At 46.1% G+C, this 9,234-nt stretch overlaps 1 long non-coding RNA gene across 1 annotated transcript; it reads right to left on the reverse strand.

Moving 5' to 3' along the window:
* Nucleotides 1-2,324: 2,324 nt before the first annotated feature.
* LOC144296438 (uncharacterized) lies at nucleotides 2,325-9,200 on the reverse strand. The gene is made up of 3 exons (XR_013363557.1): nucleotides 9,054-9,200; nucleotides 6,675-6,781; nucleotides 2,325-4,329 (listed from the first exon to the last, which is right to left on the reverse strand). It is a non-coding gene; the product is annotated as an uncharacterized LOC144296438 (long non-coding RNA).
* Nucleotides 9,201-9,234: the final 34 nt, after the last annotated feature.

A 9,234-nucleotide genomic window follows, 5' to 3' on the forward strand; every position in this document is an offset into this window, starting at 1 on the left:
AAGAGAGAGAGACAGGCAGAGGGAGAAGCAGGCTCTGTGCAGGGAGCCCGACGTGGGACTCAATCGGGGTCTCCAGGATCACACCCCGGGCTGAAGGCAGCGCTAAACCACTGGGCCACTGGGGCTGCCCAGGAGTGCCTTATCTTAATCTGAGGACACGGATTCAGCAGATACTCTGGCCCGGCTATTAGGAGGCACCATGCAAGCCATTGGAATCACAGCTCCTGGATTCCAGGCCAGGGGAGAGAGGCAGACAAATAAATGAGTGTTTTACCCCCCAGAGTGGAAGCTGAAATTGTTATAGGAGCATTAGCACAGGGCACTGGGCATGCCCTTGGGATGGATACTTAGCACGGTCAGGAGAGGTTCTCCGGAGCCTGGGCTGAATGAAGACCAGGTGATGCATTGATGTTCGTGGGAGAGAAGAGGAGGTGGGAAGTCATAAGGCATAGGACCAGGAGGTGAAAGAGAGGGTGGTGTGTTTGGAACAGAAACGATGGGCTCAGGTGAGATAGGGTGGTGATGACAAGGTGTAGGAGAAAGTGAAAGAGATTGGTAGGGTCCAGACTGTGGAAGGCTTTTCCACCAAGTTAAGGGGTTTGGACTGTCTCCAGAGGTTTTTAGGGCAGTCAGCCTCTGAGATTGAGTGAAATATAGTGTGGTGACAGTGGAAATCAGATTCTGGACCTCTGTCTCCAGGGTTTGTTGTTTTAATACTCTTTCCGAACGAATTCTGTAAAGTCTGTAATTTTTGTGATGTTTAGCCATTGAACCCTCTGCTCAGTTGGCTCAGGGGTCAGTTAATGGATGCACAGAGATTTCCTTAAATTCCTGTGACCCACAAATCTCCTAGTCCTTGCCAAGAGGCTCTCTGCACTCGGTGGGGCCCATCCTCAATACTCAGCTGGAGAGCTGCCACCTGTGCCTTAGCTTTCACTCGCTGGTTGCGCAGAGCCTCTAGGTCGGCCAGGGGTGAGAGCCTAGGGCCTCCTCAGGTCTTTTCTGAACAGACACATGCACGTGGCCATCCAGACTCCCAGGAGTATGCCAAAACTTTTAAAGCCCCGATGGAGATTCATTCCTCAGCTTTTCCTTTTAAACTTGCTGGTTAGCTTCTTGTTTGCCCCAACTGTTATTCGCTGCCTCAAGCAGCCACAGAGCACCCGCCACAAAGTGAAACAATTGCCTCTAATTTGGGGGTGGGGGTGGTATAAATACCCTGGAGAAAAGGCTTTGTGCGTGGAGTGAGCTCAAGTCAATTCAAATAAAGGTGATCTTGTCAGTGGGGTCTTCCAGGGAACTAGCAGGGTGGCCAGATAATGCAGTTCCCCGGGAATGAGGCTTGAAGGAGCTCCCACCCTATTTTCATCTGTCTGGTGGCTGCCAGGCGACTGGCTTTACTATGTTTGGTTTTCAAGGCAACCATGGAGCTGGAGACGGGCAGATTGGAACAGGGCAAGTTAAAATACCAGAAACCTCACTGTTCTTACCAAGAGTTAGTCACTTAGACCGAATAAAAGCTTTGCAGATTACTGCAGGCCTTTGGTTAATTCCAGAGCTCTGACAAAGTTGGGTTTGACAATTTATTGTCAGTTTTGTTATTTTTTTGGAGGAGGAGATTTTTGGAAGTCCTTATTACCAATCAGATTTCTGTTTTGGGAGATGACTCTGGCCCTAGTGCGTAGAAGTCACTGGGGTTTGGGGAAGATGGTCAGGGGAGAGGAGATGGGAGTTTCATGATCAATGAGCCACATGATAGTAGTAGCAGTGGGGGAAACACCCAGAGCAGCTCTTATGTTTTGAAGGGGCATGGTTTGCCAGGTTCTGTGCTCCATACTTTACGTGGAGGATGTACGTTTTGTACATCACCATATCTATTTTAAAGATGATAAAACTACATTTAGAGAAGCTCAATACCTTGTCTGAGGTCACATGGCTAAAAGGGGTGGGGTAGAGCAGTTTTTGAATCTTCATTCATTTGTCTTTAAAATGGATGCTTTCATACTCCTCATTACTACCCGTATTTCTAGAAGTAGGTTCAATAACTAGTTAAAAAAAAAATTCTTCACCTAACAAATATTTATTGATGACCGGCTATGTGCCAGGTACTGTTTTAGGGGTTAAGAATATAGTAGTGAAAGTGAATAAGAGAGAGAAAAAAAATCCCTGTTCTCATGGAGTTTACATTCTAGTTGGTGGAAACATTCAACAAATAAGATACACAAGCAAACTATATCTTATATTGGATGGTGATAAATGTTGAAATAAGGCAGAGGAAGGAGAGAGAGAGAAGTGGTCTTCTAGAAAGTAATATTTAAGTAAGGATCTAAGGCTGAGAGAAGCATGTGTGTATCTTTTTTTTTTTCTAAGATTTATTTATTTATTTGAGAGAGAGAACTGGGGAGGTAGTGTGGGGGAGAGGCAGAGGGAGAGGGAGGGAGAGTCCCAACCAGATCCCGCACTGAGCATGGAGCTCTCAGTCTCACGACCCTGAGATCACGACCTGAGCCAGAACCAAGAGTTGGGCACTCAATTGACTGCTCCAACCCAAGGACCCCAGCATGCACCTATCTTAGTGAAGAGCATCTGGACAGAAGGGATAGCAGATGCAAAGGCCCTGAGGCAGGAAGGTGTCTGGCTTGCGCAAGGAACAGCAAGGGGCCAGGGTTGTAGGTGGAGCTAAGTGAATGAGGGCAGGGAGTACACAGAGACAAGGCATCTCTCACAGGCCCCTGGAAGGAGTCTGACTCTGAGGAGTGACATCCCTGAAAGGATTCCTCTGGCTTGTGTGTTGAGAATAGAGAGACAAGACCCCAGGAGGCCAGGGAGCAAGCTTTGCAGGAATCTAGGAGAGAGGATGTGGTGGCCTGGAGTGAGGAAACAGCATTGGAGGAGGTGAGGAGTGGTCAGCTTCTTTTGAAGGTGGAGCTTACAGGATTTGCTGTGGTCTGGCGGTGGGGAGGGAGGAAAGAAATTTGTCAAGGAGGACTCCGTGTTTGGGAGCTGTAGCCACTGGGAGGATGGCATCTCCCTTACTGAGATGGGGAAGAGTGGGAGGAAGAGGTTTGGGGGATTCGAGCAGGTGCTGTGTCTGCAAGTGCTTATTTGAGTCACCTATATCCTTGTGGACCTTCTGGTAGGCCATTTTGTGAAGCAGTCTGTTGTTCAGGGAGGGCATCAGGCCTGGGTGAGCAAGGCAGTATAGAGAAGAGAACCACAAAATGACCATTAATAGCCTAATGGTGAAAGGGGGGTGGCTAGAGGTTGGACCCACTCAGAAACACAGCCCTTTATATCTCTCCAACCTCATCTCCTACCTTGTCTGCCTAAGCAGAAGCCTCCCCCATCGGCAGTGCTCACACTGATGACCTTGATTTATAAAAGGAAATAAATTAATGAAGCAGTAAGCCTGGGATGCTGCTCAGTGCCCACTGTGTGACAGCTCTGTGCTCTGGATGTGCTCACTGAAGTTCAGGATACACCGAGAAGGCAGGGAAGTCTGACATTAATTTCAAAAAAATTTCTACACACACACATAAAAACAAGAAACAACAAACTCTGTGAAACTTGACATAAATAAATGTGTGAAATTTCAATAGGCAAGCCTCAGTTTTTGGTAAAATGAATTCAAGTGGAGCAGCCCTTGCTCACGGACGTAGGACAAATGAGACTTCACTGCATGCTAGGACAAGATGGGGAGAAGCAGAAAGTGCAGGAGGAACCAGGACAGACTCCCTCAAGTCCTTCCCATCCAAGGTCAATGGCCATCTGTCACTCAGCGCTCTCCCCAGGCAGGAAATGCACATGGTTTGCTAGAGACAGTTCATGTTCCACACTTGGGTTAATCTTCCCTTTCTAGGGAGCTTGTCTGTCTGCCGAGGAAAACACACTGCAGGTCAGCATTTCCAGTGTAAATGAAAGCTCTTGGTCCCTGTCGGCTTCGGCCTTCCCGCCTTCCCGGGGACTGGCCCACTGTTCTTGCACACAGGAGCCACCTTCCCATCCGGTTGCCCCACACGCTTGGCTCACCCAACCCGCTCTTCTGTGTAGCGTCTTGTTGCTGCAATCTGTGGTTACAATTTTTAAAGACTTAATAAACAGATGTGTTTTTCTATCCCCAAGGAAGGAAATGAAGATTGTCACTTGGCGTTGTTTCCTGCCATCGTGTTTTTGTTGCTGTTGTAGAAATGGAGCAGAAAATTGCCGCTGCTCCTTTATTGCTCAACTGCCCGCGCCACTTCCAGTCCTTGGGAAGAAAATCAATTGTTTCTGCAAATTTTATTCAGACATTTGGGTTATTATTTGCTGAAATCATCCCCGTTCTTTCCTCTGAAAAAAAAAAGAAGTTCTGTGATGGGAAAAAAAAAAGAAAAACACCCACTTGTCCCATCTCAGAGAAAAATCAGCAGCTATGGTAGCCTTCCATCATTCCTTTGCAGCTCACTTTGTCACGGGGGGGGGGGGGGGGCGGAGGTGGGGGGGCAGATACAGAGATAATATGTTCACACTGATATGTTGGGCAACTTATTTTTTAAAACAGGCATGTTTTATTTTATTTTATTTTATTTTTTAAAAGATAGATTTATTTGTATCTATCTATCTATCTATCTATCTATCTATCTATCTATCTATCTATCTATCTATCTATATCTATCTATCTATCTATTTATTTATTTAATACAGAGAGAGGCAGAGACATAGGCAGAGGGAGAAGCAGGCTCCCTGCGGGGAGCCCAATGAGGACTCATCCAGGGATCATGACCTGGGCCAAAGGCAGATGCTCAATCATTGAGCCACCCAGGTGTCTCTCTCAGGCTACTTTGAGTTTCTTTCTGAAGTGATTTCTTGACTATTCTAGAGCTTTAAGTACCAAACGTAATCTTATACCAATCATTGTGAGGAAGCTTGTAAAGCCCCATTTTGTTGATGAGGCCACTGAGGCCAACAGATTTAAATATCTGGCCTCAGGTCACACTCACACCCAGCCAGTGTGCAGTCTTCACAGGGGTGTCCGCTGCCCCTCCCAGGAAGAATTTCGTATTCTCTGAGTTTGTGCATTTTGTACAGAAAACACCATTTGATGGGGCACGTGGATGGCTTAGTGGTTGAGTGTCTGTCTGCCTGCAGCTCAGGGCATGATCCTGGGGTCCTGGGATCTAGACTCACATCAGGCTCTCCGAAGGGAACCTCTTTCTCCCTCTGCTTATGACTCTGCCTGTTTCTCTGTATCTCTCATGAATAAATTTATAAAATATTAAAAAATAAAAGAAATCACCTTTCGAATCAAAATATCTCATGCTTCATTTTTGCCAAATATTTTAATGAGCGTTGTGTCAACCACAGATGAATACTGTATGGATGCATATGGCCAATGACACTTTGAGAAGCAGGTTTATGCAGCAGGGCCAGGCTCACAGCTTCTTCTAAATGGTTTATTTTTGAAACCTGTGACCTTGACTTGGAGTAGAAATTTTGTCCCACTTGCAAGTTTTTTTTTTTTTTTTTTTAAAGATTTTATGTATTCATTCATGAGAGACACAGAGAGAGGCAGACACAGGCAGGGGGAGAAGCAGTCTCCATGTGGGGAACCCAATGTGGGACTGGATCCCAGGACCCTGGGATCACGACCGAAGCCAAAGGCAGAGCTCAACCACTAAGCCACCCAGGTGCCCCTCACTTGCAAGTTTTTGATGGTGTGACAACCAAGCAATTCTCAAATTCGGGCTACAGTAGCAGCATAAATTAACTCCAGCTGATGTCTCAGGTAAAAGAAAGACATTCCACACTGGCAACTGACAATTTCAATTAAATCTTGGTGGTTCTCAGGCTAGTAATGGACACTTTTCTAGGAGAGACGGAGTTGGTTGAATTTTTTTTTTTTTTTTTTTTACATTCTGCTTTTAAGTGATCCCCACACTTGATGCAGGGCTCAAGCTCACAACCCTGAGATCAAGAGTCACACACCCTACTGACTGAGTCAGCCTGTTGCCCCTGGGTGGAAAGGTTTAAAGTCACTGGCAGACACTGGAGACACTTGCTAAGGTTATAGATTGAGTGATTAGGGATGGATTTTTGACACAGTTCTTTTTTTTTTTTTTTTAAAGATTTTATGTATTTATTCATGAGAGAGAGAGAGAGAGAGAGAGAGAGAGAGAGAGGGGCAGAGACACAGGCAGAGGGAGAAGCAGGCTCCATGCAGGGAGCCTGATGTGGGACTTGATCCCGGGTCTCCAGGATCACACCCTGGACTGAAGGCCAGCGCTAAACCGCTGAGCCACCCGGGCTGCCCTTGACACAGTTCTTGACTTCATTGCTAGCTTATTTAGTGGGATTGGACAAATCACTGCCCCAGCCTTGCTCCCGGTAGGGGCTTCCCCAGAGCCAGGTGTATGAGAAGACAGGGACAAGCAGAAGGCTGGACAGGGGTCGTTTGGGATCAGGGTGGGGAGATGAATTTTCTGATACAGTCTTTGCTGCTTGCCAAGGACTCCACCGTGAGTTAGACTAGAAATAGTGAGGCTAGGAGTCTGAGAACCCACAGGATCATGAGAAGGGGAGGATTTTATTCAAAGCGGAGAGATTTCAGTATGAGGGGGCCATTGTATGAATGTAGGGCTACTGCAATAAAGTTCCACAGGTTGGGAGGCTTACACAGCAGAAATTTATTTACTCACAGTTCTGGAGGCTGCAAAGTCCAAAATCAGGATGTTGGCAGGGTTGAGTTCCTCAGTGGCCTCTCTCTGTGTCCTCATACTGTCATCCCTCTGCGTCATTTCCTCTTCTTACAGGGACACCGGTTATACTGGATTAGAATCTATCCATATGACTTTATTTTATCCTAACTGCCTCTTTCAGGCCCTATCTCCAAGTACAGTTACATTCTGTGGTACTGGGGGTTAGGACTTCAATACAGGACACACTTCACCCCAATAATGATATTCCAAGGGTCTCCAGACCACTGTAATTTCACATGTGCTTCACCAGAAAAAGCATTTGAGCATGAATACCAAATAAATCTACTTGATTATTTATAAATCATATTCTGCTGGACTAATAGATTTGCACCTGATAAAGCTTACCCATATGTAGAAATTTGAAAGGATAAACAAGATATAAATAGAAGTTCTATTTTTTGTGTCATTACCCAATGGGTCGTTTGGGCATGCACTGGGGTGCAGGCACCCTGCTTTTGGGGGAACATGGCCTTTGTGGTTACCCTGTCTCTCTGATTCTTATTTTTCCAGGGCTTCCTCAGGGAACCTGTCTGCACTCCAGATTGACACATTCATTCCTTAGATATGAATACCTTCTCTCGGACTATAATCAAGTTTCCCTGCCTCAGGAGCCCTTCTCTCTCTTTAAGGAGACTTTCCCTATATCCTGGCCCATCCTGTGTAGGTTTGTGTAGCTTACCTCAGCAATCAGATTTCCCTAGCTCTAGGTTCTGGAGGGCACATGTCAGTGTCCTATCAAGCCCACCACTTGCATTTTCCATTTGCCACCTCACAATTTTCTCTTTGATATACGTTTCATTCTTCTTATACTTAACTTCCACTTCCTCCCCTGAACCGTAAAGCCCAAGACAAAATAGATGAGTCTAAAATCTGTTGTCCGGGTACCAGGCATGGTGCTTGGGACCACAGGGGCTTCATGGACTGTGGATATTATAACTTTCCCCATCACCACGTGGTGAAATAGAAAATTCACGACTCATTATTGCTCCAGAGTTTAAAAATTCAAGTCTTGCAATTAAGCATAAAGGTGGATATCATTCTAAGATAATTTAAAAATTAATAGTCATCCTTCTAGATAGTTCTTGGGGAGTAAAAACATGTAAAAGCTGTTACGTCTGCCTTTATTAGTGTCCCCAGTGAACTGCCATTGAAAGAAGAGCAAAGGCAAGACTGGGGAGTTCTGGGAGAAGTTTGCATGTTGAAGAAGTCAAAAGACTATAGGAACGAGGAAGCCTCCATAGGGCTGTATAGCCACACAGTACTGTTATTGTGTCATTACCCAATGGGTCGTTTGGGCATGCACTGGGGTGTAGCACACAGTGTGCTCCCAGGGGGAGACTGGGGCTATGTCCAAAGCATCCCATCAAAACCTGGTGACCTCATTTTCTAGCATCTTTCCTGGACTTTCCTACCTCTATTGAATAGTGTCTCTGCCGTTCTCTTCTGGTAGAGCTCTCTTCTCATTAAGGTGGGCTGGCAGGGCAGGGGCGGAAATCAGTGATCATGGGCCAACATCTCTCTCTGGTGGTCGGTGTATATTCTGACACAGGTCTCTTGGGGACTGTGTCCAACACAAATGTGGAAGAGGTATGAGAGGGCAGGATAGCCTGTGGGGCTTTCTCAGATCATGTCATGCAAGAGCTGTCTCTCGTGGCTCATATTGAGGCATGTTGGGTTTTGTCTGGTTTTAGCCCTGACAACAGTGGGAGATCAATTATAGGATATGAGCTTCTCAACAGCCCTTATCTTGGGCTATGATATAAAGACCACCAACGCACCTAAGGACAAACTCTTTTTGTTGCTTAATTAGAATAGAGAAGGAATGAGTTCTTTTTAAAAGAAGAGTATCTCTCCCTGGGCTGACCTTCCCTTCCTGTTTAATTAGGGACTTGGGATTGTAGGTATTCTTGAATATGATCTCAGTAAATCTTGCTCACTGACCAAAGCCTCCTCCTTTAGGTTTCTTTGCCAGTGGACTTCAGCTTCTAGGGCAGTCACCAGCGGGGCTTTGGCATGGTAGGGGCTCCCAGTAAGCCTCATTAAAACTGCACACCTCACCTCTGGAGAGGGCCCTAGGCATTTTGACATCCTGTGTGAAACCTGCCCTCTGGTCTTTGTGAGTCAAGGGAAAATAGCCTCTCTTCTGAGCTCCTTTCAGACTCTTAAAAACCTAATCACATTTTTAACCCATCAGGAGTGCTGAGCAAGTGCCTCTGTGCATGCCACATTGCAGTTTCAGTGATGGGACAAGTGGAAGGTGCTGACTCTGTAATGCTGAGAAATCATGGGCTACCTGCATTCTGAGCACTCGACACTCACCAGCATTATTTCACTCTTCACAGGTGTGAGAATGGTATCACTATCTCCATTCTGCAGATCGAAAAGCTGAGGATCAGAGAGACTGAGTTACATAGTTTTTGGTCAAAGAGCCAGGACCTGAACCCAGGCTTGGCTCTGCAGCTCATGCTCTTTCCCTGACCTTTGAACTCAGGAGGATGTA

Source organism: Canis aureus, chromosome 24, assembly GCF_053574225.1.
Source record: "Canis aureus isolate CA01 chromosome 24, VMU_Caureus_v.1.0, whole genome shotgun sequence".
NCBI lineage: Eukaryota > Metazoa > Chordata > Mammalia > Carnivora > Canidae > Canis > Canis aureus.